Source organism: Scyliorhinus torazame, chromosome 20 (assembly GCF_047496885.1).
Source record: "Scyliorhinus torazame isolate Kashiwa2021f chromosome 20, sScyTor2.1, whole genome shotgun sequence".
Lineage (NCBI taxonomy): Eukaryota > Metazoa > Chordata > Chondrichthyes > Carcharhiniformes > Scyliorhinidae > Scyliorhinus > Scyliorhinus torazame.
In genome coordinates, this window is record NC_092726.1 from 22,652,236 (window position 1) to 22,670,259 (window position 18,024).

General features: G+C 51.8%; 1 protein-coding gene across 7 annotated transcripts in view; it reads left to right on the forward strand.

The window, feature by feature from the left end:
• The first annotated feature begins 6,913 nt into the window (after positions 1 to 6,913).
• Positions 6,914 to 18,024, forward strand: part of dmtn (dematin actin binding protein) — a 74,665-nt gene continuing 63,554 nt past the window's right edge. For 3 of the 7 annotated variants that reach the window (XM_072485936.1, XM_072485931.1, XM_072485929.1), the window contains exons 1-2: positions 6,915 to 7,154; positions 7,508 to 7,712. The gene's annotated coding sequence lies outside the window, so the exon portion shown is untranslated. Of the gene's footprint in view, positions 7,155 to 7,507; positions 7,713 to 18,024 lie in introns of all 7 variants that reach the window. The other 4 variants (XM_072485935.1, XM_072485934.1, XM_072485933.1 and 1 more) reach the window with 2 other exon arrangements.

The following is an 18,024-nucleotide window of genomic DNA, read 5'->3' on the forward strand; positions in this document are numbered from 1 at the left end:
GCGGCGCGATGCCCGTCTTATTTGCGCCGTTTTGGGCGCCAGTCGGCGGACATCGCGCCATTTCCGGAGAATTTCGCCCCAGATAACCGACCTGTGATAGCCATCCTGAAACGACCAACCGGAAATTACCAACCTGTAATAACCAATCTGTAATAACCATTCTTTAATAGCCAATCTGTAATAAGAAATATGTAATAACCACCCTGAAATTACTGACCTCTAATAACCATCCTAAAATTGCCAACCTGCAATAGCCAACCGGTAATAACCATCCTGAAATTGCCATCCGGTAATAAGCATCCTGAAAATATTAACTTGTAATAACCAACCTGTAATAACCAATCTGTAATCACCATCTTAAAATTGCCAACCTGTAATAACCAACATGTAAGAATCATCCTGAAATTGCCAACCTGTGATGACCATCCTGAAATTACCAATGTGTAGCAACCATCCTGTAATAACCAATCTGTAATAACCATCCTGTAATTACCGACCTGTAATAACCAGCCTGTAATAACCATCCTGAAATTACCAACCTGTAGTTACCATCCTGTAATGACCAACCTGTAACAAGCAATCTGTAATAACCATCCTGAAATTGCCGACCTGTAATAACAAACCAATAATGACCACCCTGAAATTGCCAACCTGTAATAGCCATTCTGTAATAACCAACTAATAATAAGCATCTTGAAATTACCAACCTGTAATAGCCATTCTGTAATAACCAACCAATAGTAACCATCCTAAAATTACCAGCTTGTAATATTACCAACCATTCTGTAATAACCATCCTGAAATACCAACCAATGATAATCAACCTGTAATAACCACCCAAAAATCACCAATCTGTGATAACCAATCTGTAGTAACCAATCTGTAATAGCCACCATGTAATAATCAGCCTGAAATTACCAACCAATAATAACCATCCTGATATATCCATCCATAAGACCAATAGACCATAAGACATAGGAGCAGAATTAGGCCACTCGGCCCATCGAGTCTGCTCCGCCATTCAATCATGGCTGATATTTTTCTCATCCCCATTCTCCTGCCTTCTCCCATAACCCCTGATCCTCTTATTAATCAAGAACCTATCTATCTCTCTCTTAAAGACACTCAGTGATTTGGCCTCCACAGCCTTCTGCGGCAAAGAGTTCCACAGATTCACCACCCTCTGGCTGAAGAATTCCTCCTCATTCTCTGTTTTACAGGATCGTCCCTTTCATCTGAGATTGTGCCCTCTGCTTCTAGTTTTTCCTATAAGTGGAAACATCCTCTCCACGTCCACTCTATCCAGGCCTCGCAGTATCCTGTAAGTTTCAATAAGATCCCCCCTCATCCTTCTAAACTTCAACGAGTACAAGCCCAGAGTCCTCAACCGTTCCTGTAATAGCCAATCTGTAATAACCACCTTTAATTTTTTTTTCAAAATTTGTTTCTTCTTTTATAAATTTAGAGGACCCAATTCATTTTTTCCAATTAAGGGGCAATTTAGCGAGGCCAATCCACCTACCCTGCACGTCTTTGGGTTGTGGGGGCGAAACCCACGCAAACACGGGGAGAATGTGCAAACTCCACACGGACAGTGACCCAGGGCCGGGATCGAACCTGGGACATCGTCGCCGTGAGGCAGCGATGCTAATCACTGCGCTACCGTGCTGCCCACACCACCCTTTCTAAAAAAATAATATTTTATTGAGGCATTTGAAAAAAATATATAACAGTAACAAAAACAATGACATCAACATGGTAAAATAAACATTTCTCCCCCAACCCAATCTTCACGGACCTCAACCATACAACAATCCTCACCCCCCCCCCCGCCTTGGAATACTGCATCTGCTGACATTTTAATTTTCCCCGAGAAAGTCGCCGAACGGTTGCCACCTCCGGGTGAACCCTAACATTGACCCTCTTAAGGCGAACTTTATTTTAGCGTTGCCACGTCCGCCTTCAGCCCCGTCAAATGCGCAAACACGCGAGCCCTCTTGACCGGCCCATTCAGTCCTCTCACATTCCATGTGCTCAGCCTGGACGGGGGATTCCAACGCCCCCCCCCCCCCCCACCCCCCGCCGACTAGCCATCACCCTTTTTAGGGCAGCCTTGAGCTCGCGCCCTCCGCTTCCTTGAGTCCCCACTCGGGCAGCCGCCGTTCTCGACCTCCCATTTGTCCTCTGGTAACAGTTCCTCCCCTGTCAGCAAAGAAGCTCACCCCCCCCCCCTCGCCCTCCCCCCCTAGCAACAACACTAGAAACCCAATCCCCCAAGTCAAGCTCCATCTTAACACCTGCTCACCCCCCACTGCGCTTCCGAGAGTTAGCTGACCCAGGCTGATGCGATAGCTCCCGCCCCTGGCACCAAGCAGTCTGTCTCCCTATTGTTCTCTCCCCTCTCCCCCCACATGAATAAACATTTTAAAAGCATCGCATTCCTCAGTAAACAAACATAAAAAAAAACAGTGAAGAGACAGTCACTTTAGAAAAATAGTCTCCCAAAAAGCGGAACTAGCTCCCTGCAAGACAAAACAACCTTTAACCATCCAAACAGCCCCTTATTAAACATAGCACTACTTATATTTATACAATGCAGCACAGCAAATCACTACCACAGTACTTCTACAAGGCTTCAGTGTCTTTTAATTCACCTCCAGCTTCATTTCTTTAATAAAGGTCCATATTACGTCTGCCGTTTCGAAGTAGAAGTCCCGTTCCTCATGTGTGACCCACAGACGGGCTGGGTACAGCATCCCGAACTTCACCCCCTTATTAAAGAGGGTGTTTTTTGCCTGATTGAACCCAGCTCGCCTCTTGGCCAAATCCGCTCGCAGGTCCTAATAGATGTGCAGCTCACAGTTCTCCCACTTGCTGCTCCGTTCTTTCTTGGCCCACCGCAGAACGTGTTCCTTGTCCATGAACTGGTGAAAATGGACCACCATGGCCCTCGGTGGCTCGTTCGCTCGGGGCTTCCTCGCTAGGGCTCTGTGCGCTCGGTCCAATTCCAGGGGCCGAGGGAACGCCCCAGACCCCATCAACTTCTCCAACATGTCCGTCACATAAGCCCTCGCATCCGATCCCCCACTGCCTTCAGGGAGGCCGACAATTCTGAGATTCTGCCTCCTGGACCGATTCTCCAGGTCCTCCAGCTACTCCTGCATTCTTTTCTGGCGGTCGTTCATCATCCCCACCTTGCTTTCCAGCACGGTTATATACTCCTCGTGCTCGGACAACTTTTGTTCGACCTCCTGGATCGCTCTCCTGTGGGTTTCCTGATTCTGAACCACTTGATCAATCGCAGCCTTAATCGGGTCCAGCGTGTCCTTCTTCAGCTTGGCGAAGCAATCCTCGAAAAACTTCACCAGCTGCTCTGTCGACCACTGTGCCATCCCCCCGCGGCCCTTGCTCTCCGCCATGCTGTCCCGTGTTACCAGCTCTGCTCGCGTCTCCCTTGTAGGACTTTGTCTTCTCACACGGCCATTTCTGGTCCAATTCTCCATCCACCGGAGGGGGATTTCTCCTCACTGCCTCACTCTTCACCGATTTATCCCATAAAATCCGGAAAGAAACGGGGGAAAAAAGTCCAAACGTCCGTTACAGGCGGGAGCTTTCAAATATGCGACCTCCATCGCCACCACCGGGAGTCCCCAACCACAATCTTTGAGAACTAATCTGTAATCAGCAATCTGAAATATGACGTGAAATGACCAACGTATAATGGCCAACTTGTAATTTAACCATGTGTAATAACAGATGGGGGCTGGTTTAGCACACTGGGCTAAATCGCTGGCTTTGAAAGCAGACCAAGGCAGGCCAGCAGCACGGTTCAATTCCCGTACCAGCCTCCCCGAACAGGCGCCGGAATGTGGCGACTAGGGGCTTTTCACAGTAACTTCATTTGAAGCCTACTTGTGACAATAAGCGGTTTTCATTTTCATTTCATAACCAATCTGTCATAACGACACTGTAATAAGAAACCTGCAATTATCAATCTGTAATAATCATTCTGTAATAGGCAATCTGTAATAACCACCCTGTAATAAGAAACCTACGATAACCAATCAGTAATAACCATCCTGTAATTTCTTTATAAAATTTAGAGTACCCAATTCATTTCTTCCCAATGAAGGGGCAATTTAGCCTGGCCAATCCCCCTACCCTGCACATCTTTGGGTTGTGGGGGCGAAACCCACGCAGGCACGGGGAGAATGTGCAAACTCCACACGGACAGTGACCCGGGGCCGGGATCGAACCTGGAACCTCGGCGCCGTGGGGCTACAGGGCTAACCCACTGCGCCACCCTGCTGCCCACAGCCATCCTGTAATAACCAATCTGTAATAACCACCCTGTGGTAAGCAATCTGAAATAAGCAATGTGAAATCACCGACATGTCATGACCAACCACCGCCTGTAATATAACCAATCTGTGTAAACCACCCTGTAATAACCAATCTGTAACAACCAATCTAATAACTAACCTGTAATAACCAATCTGTCATAACTGAGCTGTAATAAGAAGCAATGTGAAATGACTGACATGTAATGACCAAGCTGTAATATAAACCCCTGTAATAACTGTCCTGGAGTGGAATATTAATGGGAAAGCAGCACCTCCTGGTCAGAAGGCATGGTGAAGGGGAGGTGTCAGTGATTCACATCGGCTAAATGCTTTTTATTACACCGTTGCTTCCGAACATTGGGAAAGCCTCGCTGTCTGAACTCTCTCCAAATCCTTGACCTGGATCTTCAACGCTGGAAGGGAAGCATTGGAAAGCATCACCACCGGCTGGGAGCTCCCACACTGTATCCATCAGTGAGTTGTAGTTTGAAACAGTCAAGTCTTCGCTTGTCTTTATTGTCCATCCGTCGGAGGAATGCTGGCTGGAGTGAAATGAGTATTGATTGATTGAGCAGAGCCTTTCTGTAGCCCGCAGGGCCTCAGTTTGAATCCAGTCCAGCGGAAGGGACAAAGTAGGTTCTCTGTGAAGCTGTAACCCAGCAGATGGATGCCCCCAGATTCCACTCAAATGAAGGACAATCGAGGCTCTGTTCCTGAATGCCAGAGGGACAGAGAAGGCTGAGGTGGGAAATGAAAATGCCAGCGAGCGCAATGAGGGGCCTGCCATTAGCAATGTGGGTCCGGCTTCAGCAACCGAGCCACTGAGTTCGAATGGAACAGAATAGCTCATTGTTGCAATGTACCACCCCTCCCGGGCAGCTGGGGTGCGAATGACGGCTCTTGAGCAGCAAGATCCACTGGAGGTAACTGTCCCGATATCACTATTGCAATCCCCCCAGCTCTTTAGAAAATCTCTCCAGTCCACCCCACTCTTTCCCCGCTGTATTTTTCCACTTTTCAGTACTCCAGTTTCCTTTTGAACGTTCCTATTGAACCTGCCTCCACTGTCCTTTCAATTTGCTGTGTAAATAACATTCCTCCTCCTGCTCCCCTCCCGTCTGTTGTTGTTTTTACCAAATGCCAATTCCTCTGATTACCAACCCTCTTGACAATGGAAACAGCTTCATCTTATCCGAAACCAAGGACTCAGCTCCTCCCTCTGCAACTGGATCCTCGACTTCCTGACCCACAGGCCACAATCAGTCAGGATAAACGACGACACCTCCTCCACGATCGTCCTCAATACCGAGGCCCCGCAAGACTGTGTATATAGCCCCCTACTATACTCCTTATACATGCATGACTCTGTGGGACAATACGGCTCCAACACCGTCTACATGTTTGCTGACGATACGACCGTAGTGGGCCGGGTCTCGAACAACGATGAGTCCGAATACAGGAGGGAGATTGAGAACCAAGTGGGGTGGTGCAGCGACAACAATCTCTCCCTCAACGTCAGCAGAACTAAAGAGCTGGTCGTTGACTTCAGGAAGCAAAATGGCGTCCCGATCTCTCGCGATAATGTGGAGTTCCGACGAGCGGAGCTACCCGTCGTAAAAAAAACGGGGCTAAGTGCGACCTCGGCCACACGTTCCCCATTCAGGGTCCTTATTCAAAGTGAGTCGCGTTGAATAGCCACGTGTTTCTCGGCACTGGGAGTACCGGGAGACACGCTCTCTCGGGGACTTTGTTCCCTTTTGGGAGGATTGCGCTCCAAAGTGCTGACGCCGGGTCAGGATTCGTGGATTTCTACGACAGTAAAACCGCCACCGAACCTGGGCCGATTCAGCGGCCGCGGAGGGGCTAGAACCGGGTCCACGTGGAACACAATCGATTCCAATGGGAGACGGTGCGGGATTGGCCGGGGTCCGTGATTGACACTCGGGAGGCTGACAAGCTGCAGCCGCACGTACGCATTACACTCCCCACACACACTCATCCCAGCCAACGAGGTGGCACTGGTTGTGCTGGGGCGCGCCCACCCCGCTGCAGGGTCGGCTGGGGTCAGAGGGCACCCAGGGGTGTGCCCTGGGGGGGACCCATACGACCTGTGGTCCTACGTTCACAGTGTGCCGTTAGCGGCGTGGGCAGCTGCATGGCTGCCTTGCCAACTGCGGCAATGGTGTTCCGTGCCCATCCACCCCGACACCACAGCCCACGATCCATCAGGTCAGTACCACGTGGCCGTTTGGGGGAGCTTGCGGTGTGAAAATCGGGTGCCGCCTTTCCGACATTGTAACAGCGATGGCACCTTCTTTGGCTGCAAACGCTTTTGAGGTGCCCACTGGCACGAAAAGTGTTCTCGGCAATGCCAGCGCTTTGAAATCTTTGTCGGAAATGTTTCCCCAGGGAGGGATGAATTATATTCACTCTGGTGACACTGGGTGACGATGCAACGGCTTAATCAATCGCCGACTTGCTTGAGGTTTAGTACCAGTGAGACAGTTACCAAGGCAACCAAGCTGTACTGGAAGGGTGGGGGGGGGGGGGGGGGGGGGAGCTGGAAGGATGATGGCAGGGGCTTGAGATGCCCACTGAAAATAGGAAGTGCTTCTCTACGAACGAAAATAGCGCAATCTACGGCGCAGTGACCTTGAAACGGGGTTTATTATCCTTTCTGGAAAATAATAAGACAACAGACAGATGCGATCGTACAGGAGACTCGGGGAGCTTCTGTGAAAGCAGTAATTAATTTCAGGCACTACTGAAGGCCTCGCTCCATAGACCTCTGTGGTTTTTGCCGGCTGTCAGGTAAGTGGAGAAGTATCCTTTGTGGCTTTGCAGTGTTTTTGGTGATATTGCTTTGTCATGCTGTCCTGTCTCCACCCCCTGTTTCTCTCTGGAAATGGATTTACCCAGCTGATGACCTGCTGGGAGGAGGCAACAGGCTGCACATTACCAATTTAGCAGTTTGCAATGCTCGCTGTCTCACAGCATCTCCCTTAATATTGGCAATAAGAGGGTGGGCCTCCAGAGAGCAACCTCGGTCCCTTTTACCCCATCTTGCAGTGCAACCTTTCAGTCCTTTTGCATTCCCTCCTCCCCACCCCCCTCCCCCCAGAGAGGCCAGGTTCGTCCGACTCATTCTCTTCTGAAATTTGCAGTTCGATTTTGGAACAAAAAAAAAAGGACGCGCCTGCAGTTTTTCCCCTCGCGAAGCCGGAAGCTTCGAGCACCAAAAGGCATTTGGTTGGACAAAGCGAAGGACGTCCACTGATATTCTGGTACCCAGCCTGTGCTCAGTGCGACAGCAGCTGCTCAGAGAGAGTCGGACAGACACAGAGAGAGAGAGAGCTGGTGGCAGCATCGGTAAGTACTGGGAAACCCATCAGAAATAATGCTACACCCTCGCCGCACGTTTGCCATTCATACCATCCGCCATGCCCTTCCTGTTCGGGAGCAGCAGATCTCTCTATTTCTTTTTTTAATATAAATTTAGAGTACCCAATTAATTTTTCCCAATTAAGGGGCAATTTAGCCCGGCCAATCCACCTCGCCTGCACATCTTTGGGTTGTGGGGGTGAGACCCACGCAGACACGGGGAAGATGCGCGAACTCCACACGGACAGTGACCCAGAGCCGGGATCGAACCTGGGGCCTCGGCGCCGTGAGGCAGCAGTGCTAGCCACTGCGCCGCCGTGCTGCCCTCGATCCCTCTGTTTCTTAACATGTGGGAGGGTGATCCCTGCTGACAAGCAGGCTGTGTCGAAAAGGGGGAAGGAGATGCTTCAATAGCCAGAGATACAAACTGAATTGCAAAGACAACCTCACGTCTTTCTCCACGTCTTGATGTTGGGGTCAGGTGGACTCTGGCCGCTCATGTCACACTGGACTCCCTCTTTAATGCCCAGCGATACTTCGCAACCTGTGTGCAGCTTTGAGAATGACCTTCGGAATTCCCTGGCCGCTGCAGCCTCCTGCAAAGCTCAGCGGTACAAAATAGCGGCGATAGAAATTAAAGTTCAACTATTTGAAAGGTGTCGTTTGGCCGCGGGTTTCTACAGCGCGAGTGTGAGGTGATGTATAGTTGCTGTGACATGACTGGCATGGGGGACCCAACATTTCAGACCAAGGGTCATGGGCAATAGGACGAGATAAACATGACCCCCTTGGGAGTCTGATTCGGTTTAATAAATGGAGCTCATTCTGCTGACCTGTGCTGCTAGTGTTCTTCTCCCCCCCCCCCCCGCCCCCCGCACTGTGAACTCTTTTCAGTTCAAGAGCAACTCACAGTCCTTGCTCTTCGTCACTTTCCCATTATTTGTGTTGGGTGAGGCTGCGCTGCCCCCCCCACGGCCGAATAGCTTGCCGCCGGAAAGGAGGTGTGTTGGTCATTTTGAACTGCATGACACCGAGAGGAGGGGGACAGGGGGGGGACGGGGGGGACGGGGGGGGGGGGGGGGGGGTTTATACAGCCAGGTAGCACAGTGGTTAGCACTGTGGCATCACAGCTCCAAGGTCCCGGGTTCAATTCCCGGCTCGGGTCACTGCGCGGAGTCTGCACGTTCTCCCCCGTGTCTGCGCGGGTTTCCTCCGGGCGCTCCGGTTTCCTCCCACAAGCCCCGAAAGACGTGCTTGTTGGGTGAATCGGACATTCTGAATTCTCCCCGTGTACCCGAACAGGCGCCGGAATGTGGCGACGAGGGGATTTTCACAGTAACCTCATTGCGGCGTTAATGTAAGCCGACTTGTGACAATAATAAATATTGTTATTATTATTATTACATGTACGGTATGCACCACGACACAGCGGTGATCCCATGGGAAGTTCCCTGGCCATAGAGGGCTTCCCACAAGGGAGAGGGTTAGAAGGGCGGCGCTACTGATAATTTTCACTCTCCTCCCGTTCCCGGCCCATTGGTGTTGGGGGAGGCCGGGGCTCGTTGCTTGACCTGCGACCTCCCCGCCGGGCACCCTGCCCATCCAGAAAGCACTGGCTGGGGGAGTGAAGGAAAGAGAAAGTGGCGTTTTACGGAGCAGCGTCCACCTGCCTGGAAGGCCGCAGCCTGCACGGTGGAGCCCTTGCGAGGCGCAGCCGCTGTGCACGGGCAGATCTGTGCACCGCAAGATCCCATCAGCAGCTGACGGGCCAGGCGACCTCCCCACTTGGCGACGTGGGTGGAGGGTGGAATCTTGGCAATGGGCAGCGCGAGGCCTCCTCCCTTCCTCCTCCAAGTCCCGACTTTGCGTCCCCGTTGGAAGGTGACACCTCAGCGCCCCCGCCCACGGGCTGACTGACTGACTGACTCAGCGGGGAGGCTGCTCCCGGCCCGCGAGGCAAACTGTCCCTCGGTGAAAGCAGGATTGAAGGAAGTGAGCGGCCGGGGCAACGCCATCGGTGTTTCAGAGAGGGCCTTTATTTGGAGGCCCTCAGGAATGTCGGGGTGGAGATGAGGAGACATCTCTTCACCCATTGGCCACGGAGGGCTGTGGATTGTCCATCATCGGCAACATTTAATGCTGCAATTATGTGAGCGGGCAGTCAGTATGTAGGAGATGAGCCATGATCATTCTGAATGGCTGGGCAGGGGAGGGGCTGAATGGTCTACACAGCGGCCCGGGCGCTGTGAGGCAGCTGTGCTAACCACTGTGCCACCCTAACCAAGGGCTCAGTCGGAGCTACGCCTTTGAGCATGACACAGACAGCTCTGTCTACGACTTTTAGAGATGCTTGCCAACTGTCTCGGCCACTGGTTCCAACTGCTTGGCAACTGACGGCAACCGGTGTTGACAGTCGGCCAACTGGTGCCAGCAGTAAACAACCTCAAGCTTGTCACCAGCTTCCAATATCCTGCCCGTCTAGCACAGTGTCACCTGTGAAGAGTGACGTGTTATGAAGAGCGATGTACAGCTCCAGCACCAGATACAGCCCCGCCAGGTCTGCTCCTCTCTCTATATGGGCCTGATGCTCCTGGACGTGCACAGTGCTGGGGAATAGATTTTGCCTCTCTGCATCTCTTCCTCCTGTTGTGGAGATGTTTCAAGTTACCTCTCCTGACCTTTCCCGCATGTGCCAAGGTTGGCATGTCCTTTCTCTGTCCCTGTGGCTTTCCTGCGTGCTTTTGCCGTATGAATGCTGGATTATATTTACTCCGTGCTACAGCCTCTTGTGCACCTGGGGATCAAGTTCAAACCACTGGCCGAAAGAAGTACCGGAGGCAGCAGACTCTCTCTGCCCACCATGTCCCGATCACAGAGGCGAATGGCAGCGTTTGAACTCACTGCATTACTCAGTCCCCTTATGGCGCACTTGTTAGACCACAACGCCACCCTTGCCTCCGAATTCTGTGCCCTGGTTGAACAGCAACCTTTGAGGTTTAGAGGAGCTCTGCTTTAAAGTCGTTGATATCTTCTTCACTTGAGCTGGCTCAGTGAGTCGCAATCTCGCCTTGGAGTCTGGAGGCTGCTGGTTTGTAGGCCCAAGCCAGGGCCTGTGCATAAAATCCAGGCCGATACCCCCAGGGCAGTGCTGAGGGGAGTGCTGCACTGTTGGAGGCACGGTCTGGTTGTGGTCACATTGCTGGTTCTGGGATCTTGCTGTGTGCAAACTGCCTGCTGTGTTTCCTACATGACAACAGTCAGTACACTTCATCAAGTGCATCTTCTGGGCAGCAGGGGTGGCGCAGTGGTTAGCACTGCTGCCTCACGGCACCGAGGACCTGGGTTCGATCCCAACCCCAAGTCACTGTCCGTGTGGAGTTTGCACATTCTCCCCATGTCTGCGTGGGTCTCACCCCCTCAACACAAAGATGTGCAGGGTAGGTGGATTGGCTGCGGCTAAATTGACCCCTAATTGGAAAATAAATAATGAGGTACTCTCAATCCATTATTTCTTTGCCTATAAAGTGTTGTCCCCTGATGGAAGGAGCGTGACCCCTGGATGGACGGGGAGCTGCAGGCTTCTCAGCTTGTCCGGCAAGCTTCAAGGATGTTCTAACCCCCTAACCCCCAACCCAGTCTCACCTCCTCCCATATAACTGTATCTCTTGCCTCTGTGCTCCTGAAGTCTCTAAACCCTCCACACCCTGAGCGTGTAAACTCTGATGTCAAGGTCATTACGCATATCAAAGAAGGCCCAACAGCTGTGGTAACCCCCTCTTCCGAAGGGGAGACCTACCTGTTCAGTGGCTATCCTTTACTCCGCGACCTTCCTGCTTCCCTGGTTCGGACCATTGTGTACTGATGGAATCTCAAAATGTGGGTCCGATCCTGTTAACCAAGCGTTATCTCACTTCCTGCAACAGACGAGCTTTCGGCAGGTCCAGCTGAATCCCCATTATTGGCCACCCCAGGTAAGGAGGGAAGCTAACTTTCCAAACCTCCTCCCGAGCCAGCATTAAATTAAGCAAGACAAAATCTGGGAGGTTTCAGCGTAAATTCAGAGAGTGAGCATCAGTTCAGACTTGGTCGCTGTCCTTATCATCTACTTAAAAGCTTCGATATTCAGGTTGTTGCTGAATCAGACTGTATAAATGAGATAAGCCAGTCACCAAGTCTTTTACATTGAAATTTGAGGCTGTGGCAATCAGCTTGAGGCCAAGACTCTAATGCTGCGATAATGATTCGAATCTTTCACTGAGAGTCACATCGAGCAGCTACCCTCGTTATGTTACTCAACTCACAGGTCAACTGGAAAGATCGTCTACATCTGAAAATAGAATGGTTTACAATGTCACCAAATTAAATACGTTTCCTCTTCTTCCGTCAGCTCAATTGATTTTGAAGTTTGGCCCAGTGGTAGCGCCAATGTCTGCGAATAGACAGCAAGAGGGGCTGTGCGTGCACAGCAAGAGAGACTATAGACTGTATGTATACAGCAAGAGGGGGGGGTGTAGACAGCAAGAGGGACTGTGTGTGCACAGCAAGAGAGACTGTAGACTGTATGTATACAGCAAGAGGGGGGGGGTGTAGACAGCAAGAGGGACTGTGTGTGCACAGCAAGAGAGACTGTAGACTGTATGTATACAGCAAGAGGGGGGGGGTGTAGACAGCAAGAGGGGCTGTGTGTATAAAGCAAGAGGGGCTGTGTGTATACAGCAAGAGAGGCTGTGTGTATACAGCAAGAGAGGCTTTGTGTATACAGCAAGAGGGGCTGTGTGTATACAGCAAGAGAGGCTGTGTGTATACAGCAAGAGAGGCTGTGTGTATACAGCAAGAGAGGCTGTGTGTATACAGCAAGAGGGGCTGTGTGTATACAGCAAGAGAGGCTGTGTGTATACAGCAAGAGGGGCTGTGTGTATACAGTAAGAGGGGGCTGTGTGTATACAGTAAGAGGGGCTGTGTGTATACAGCAAGAGAGGCTGTGTGTATACAGCAAGAGAGGCTGTGTGTATACAGCAAGAGAGGCTGTGTGTATACAGCAAGAGAGGCTGTGTGTATACAGCAGGAGAGGCTGTGTGTATACAGCAGGAGAGGCTGTGTGTATACAGCAAGAGAGGCTGTGTGTATACAGCAAGAGAGGCTGTGTGTATACAGCAAGAGAGGCAGTGTGTATACAGCAAGAGAGGCAGTGTGTATACAGCAAGAGAGGCAGTGTGTATACAGCAAGAGAGGCAGTGTGTATACAGCAAGAGAGGCAGTGTGTATACAGCAAGAGAGGCAGTGTGTATACAGCAAGAGAGGCAGTGTGTATACAGCAAGAGAGGCAGTGTGTATACAGCAAGAGAGGCAGTGTGTATACAGCAAGAGAGGCAGTGTGTATACAGCAAGAGAGGCAGTGTGTATACAGCAGGAGAGGCTGTGTGTATACAGCAGGAGAGGCTGTGTGTATACAGCAAGTCGGGCTGTGTGTATACAGCAAGAGAGGCTGTGTGTATACAGCAAGACGGGCTGTGTGTATACAGCAAGAGAGGCTGTGTGTATACAGCAAGAGAGGCTGTGTGTATACAGCAAGAGGGGCTGTGTGTATACAGCAAGAGGGGCTGTGTGTATACAGCAAGAGGGGCTGTGTGTTTACAGCAAGACGGGCTGTGTGTATACAGCAAGAGAGGCTGTGTATACAGCAAGAGTGGCTGTGTGTATACAGCAAGAGGGGCTGTGTGTATACAGCAAGAGAAGCTGTGTGTATACAGCAAGAGAGGCAGTGTGTATACAGCAAGAGAGGCAGTGTGTATACAGCAAGAGAGGCTGTGTGTATACAGCAAGAGAGGCTGTGTGTATACAGCAAGAGAGTCTGTGTGTATACAGCAAGAGAGGCAGTGTGTATACAGCAGGAGAGGCTGTGTGTATACAGCAAGAGGGGCTGTGTGTATACAGCAAGAGGGGCTGAGTGTATACAGCAAGAGAGGCTGTGTGTATACAGCAAGAGAGGCAGTGTGTATACAGCAAGAGAGGCAGTGTGTATACAGCAAGAGAGGCAGTGTGTATACAGCAAGAGAGGCAGTGTGTATACAGCAAGAGAGGCAGTGTGTATACAGCAAGAGAGGCAGTGTGTATACAGCAAGAGAGGCAGTGTGTATACAGCAAGAGAGGCAGTGTGTATACAGCAAGAGAGGCAGTGTGTATACAGCAAGAGAGGCAGTGTGTATACAGCAAGAGAGGCAGTGTGTATACAGCAAGAGAGGCAGTGTGTATACAGCAAGAGAGGCAGTGTGTATACAGCAAGAGGGGCTGTGTGTATACAGCAAGAGGGGCTGTGTGTATACAGCAAGAGGGGCTGTGTGTATACAGCAAGAGGGGCTGTGTGTATACAGCAAGAGGGGCTGTGTGTATACAGCAAGAGGGGCTGTGTGTATACAGCAAGAGGGGCTGTGTGTATACAGCAAGAGGGGCTGTGTGTATACAGCAAGAGGGGCTGTGTGTATACAGCAAGAGGGGCTGTGTGTATACAGCAAGAGGGGCTGTGTGTATACAGCAAGAGGGGCTGTGTGTATACAGCAAGAGGGGCTGTGTGTATACAGCAAGAGGGGCTGTGTGTATACAGCAAGAGGGGCTGTGTGTATACAGCAAGAGGGGCTGTGTGTATACAGCAAGAGGGGCTGTGTGTATACAGCAAGAGGGGCTGTGTGTATACAGCAAGAGGGGCTGTGTGTATACAGCAAGAGAGGCTGTGTGTATACAGCAAGAGAGGTTGTGTGTATACAGCAAGAGAGGCTGTGTGTATACAGCAGGAGAGGCTGTGTGTATACAGCAAGAGAGGCTGTGTGTATACAGCAAGAGAGGCTGTGTGTATACAGCAAGAGAGGCTGTGTGTATACAGCAAGAGAGGCTGTGTGTATACAGCAAGAGAGGCTGTGTGTATACAGCAAGAGAGTCTGTGTGTATACAGCAAGAGGGGCTGTGTGTATACAGCAAGAGGGGCTGTGTGTATACAGCAAGAGGGGCTGTGTGTATACAGCAAGAGGGGCTGTGTGTATACAGCAAGAGGGGCTGTGTGTATACAGCAGGAGAGGCTGTGTGTATACAGCAAGAGAGGCTGTGTGTATACAGCAGGAGAGGCTGTGTGTATACAGCAAGAGAGGCTGTGTGTATACAGCAGGAGAGGCTGTGTGTATACAGCAGGAGAGGCTGTGTGTATACAGCAGGAGAGGCTGTGTGTATACAGCAGGAGAGGCTGTGTGTATACAGCAAGAGAGGCTGTGTGTATACAGCAAGAGAGGCTGTGTGTATACAGCAAGAGAGGCTGTGTGTATACAGCAAGAGAGGCTGTGTGTATACAGCAAGAGAGGCTGTGTGTATACAGCAAGAGAGGCTGTGTGTATACAGCAGGAGAGGCTGTGTGTATACAGCAGGAGAGGCTGTGTGTATACAGCAGGAGAGGCTGTGTGTATACAGCAAGAGAGGCTGTGTGTATACAGCAAGAGAGGCTGTGTGTATACAGCAAGAGAGGCTGTGTGTATACAGCAAGAGAGGCTGTGTGTATACAGCAAGAGAGGCTGTGTGTATACAGCAAGAGAGGCTGTGTGTATGCAGCAAGAGAGGCTGTGTGTATACAGCAAGAGAGGCTGTGTGTATACAGCAAGAGAGGCTGTGTGTATACAGCAAGAGAGGCTGTGTGTATACAGCAAGAGATCCCCCGGCGCCCCCCGTGGACTCTGCTGGCCGCCCCTGAATCCAGGTCCCGCCAGTAAGGACCTGATGTGATTTACGCTGGCGGGACTGGCCGGCAACGGGTGGCCACTCGGCCCATCGCGGGCCGGAGAGTCGCCGGGGCGGGGGGGGGGGGAGCTGCTGCCAGCGGCCGCCGACCGGCACGGCACGATTCCCGCCCCCGCCACATCCCCGGCGCCGGAGAATTCGGCAGCCGACGGGGGGCGGGATTCACGCCGCCCCCCCCCCCCCTCCGGCGATTCTCTGACCCAGCGGGGGGGGGGGGTCGGAGAATCCCGCCCCAGATCTACGGCAATTCGCAAAGGAAAGCAAATCGATGTGTAAATCGAAAGCAAACGGGCATTGTAAAATAGCTCGTTTGGCGAGCTGGTGCAGACACGAAGGGCCAAATAGCCTCGTTTTGGGCTGGACTAATTCGGCGATCCCGCGAAGAGACTGTGCAGCAAGAGGTCGTGTCGGTGCAACAAGACACTGTGTGGATCCAGCAAGAGGCTGCGTGCACACAGTCAGAGACTCTGCGTAGAGGCAAGGTTATGGGGAGGGGGCGAGGTATGGACAGGGGTATTGAGGGTCGGGCTCTCGTAGGGAGGAGGGATGGGGAAGAGAGATGCTCCATCATTGTCCCCGACTGTTGCCACTGACCCGGGAGCGTCGCTCATCTGCTCCAAGACATATTTGATTCCTCACTATGGACATTCCCACTTTTCAACAATTCACTGAAGGTTTCACTTTCTCCCAGGTTCATGTCTCCGTCCTCTGTTGGGAGACGATTGTTGACATCCTTCTGCGTCACTCTCTTTGCCGAGTCACATGTGTGTGAGAGCTTTGGCTTTGAGCGTTGTCCTTTGATCCCTTTCCCGGGTCTCCCCGAAGCTCTGTCTTCAGAGTTGGTTGCAGTGTCAAGCAGGGAGTCGAAGCGAGTCCCATTTCCTGAGGACTCACGGCCGACATTCTCCGACCCGGAATCCGGTGGGGGGGGGGGCCCGAGAATCACGCCCCAGCTTCCCCATTCCCCAGCGCCGTTTCTCGGCCGCCGCCGGGGTTGCCGCCGCGCCGGTCGGGGGCCGTTGACAGCGCCCCCCGGGCGATTCTCCGGGCCCCGATGGGCCGTGTGGCCGACGGGTTGGGCCGAGACAGCTGGCGTGGATTACTCACCTCCCACACAGCGGGACCTGGATATTCGTTAGAATATGCAACTCACTGCTGCTGGGTGTGGCTGGGACAAAGTGCTTCAGGTCAAGCGAGATAAACACGCGGGTGAGGAAGGAAGTGAAAGTTCTGTTGATAGGGTGAGAGGAAGAAAGAAACTAAATCCAAAGATGTTTTGTGGCGGGGCCTAATCTCTGGGGTTACAACCTGTGCCCTACCACCTTGTGCTTTTTTTTTTATAAATGTTTTATTGAAATTTTTTTCCCAAACAACAATTTTTCCCCTCTTACAAAGCAAACGCAACAATAACAATACAGAAATTTTAAACAATACACAAGTAACAAAACCCCTTTATCTTTGACCTAAACTAAACCCCCCCTCCCCCCCCCCCCCCCCCCTCCCCCTGGGTTGCTGCTGCTGGTCATCTGTCTTCCCTCTAACGTTCCCCTAGGTAGTCGAGAAATGGCTGCCACCGCCTGGTGAACCCTTGAGCCGATCCTCTCAGGGCAAACTTTATCTGCTCCAGTTTAATGAACCCCGCCATATCATTTACCCAGGCCTCCAGTCCGGGGGGTTTCGCCTCCTTCCACATGAGTAGGATCCTGCGCCGGGCTACTAGGGACGCAAAGGCCACAACGTCGGCCTCTTTCGCCTCCTGCACTCCCGGCTCTTCCGCAACTCCAAATAGAGCTAACCCCCAGCCTGGTTTGACCCGGGCCTTCACCACCCGCGAAATCACTCCCGTCACTCCCTTCCAATACCCTTCCAGTGCCGGGCATGTCCAAAACATATGTGCGTGGTTTGCCGGGCTCCCGCCACACCTCCCACATTTGTCCTCCACTCCAAAGAACCTGCTCAATCTTGCTCCCGTTATGTGTGCTCTATGTAGCACCTTAAATTGAATCAGGCTAAGCCTGGCGCATGAGGAAGAGGAATTTACCCTGCGTAGGGCATCAGCCCACATACCCTCCTCTATCTCCTCCCCTAGTTCTTCTTCCCACTTTCCTTTTAGTTCGCCCACCGACTCCTCCCCCTCTCCCCTCATCTCTCGGTAAATCTCTGACACCTTGCCCTCTCCGACCCACACCCCTGAAAGCACCCTGTCCTGTATCCCCTGTGTCGGGAGCAATGGAAATTCCCTCACCTGTTGTCTAGTAAATGCCCTCACCTGCATATATCTCAAGAAATTTCCCCGGGGCAACTTATACTTTTCCTCCAATGCTCCCAAGCTCGCAAAAGTCCCATCTATAAATAAATCTCCCACCCTCCTAATTCCCAACTGGAACCAGCTCTGAAATCCTCCATCCATTCTTCCTGGGGCGAACCTATGGTTGTTCCTGATTGGGGACCCCACCAGGGCTCCCCGCACCCCTCTCTGTCGCCTCCACTGTCCCCAGATATTCAATGTTGCCGCCACCACCGG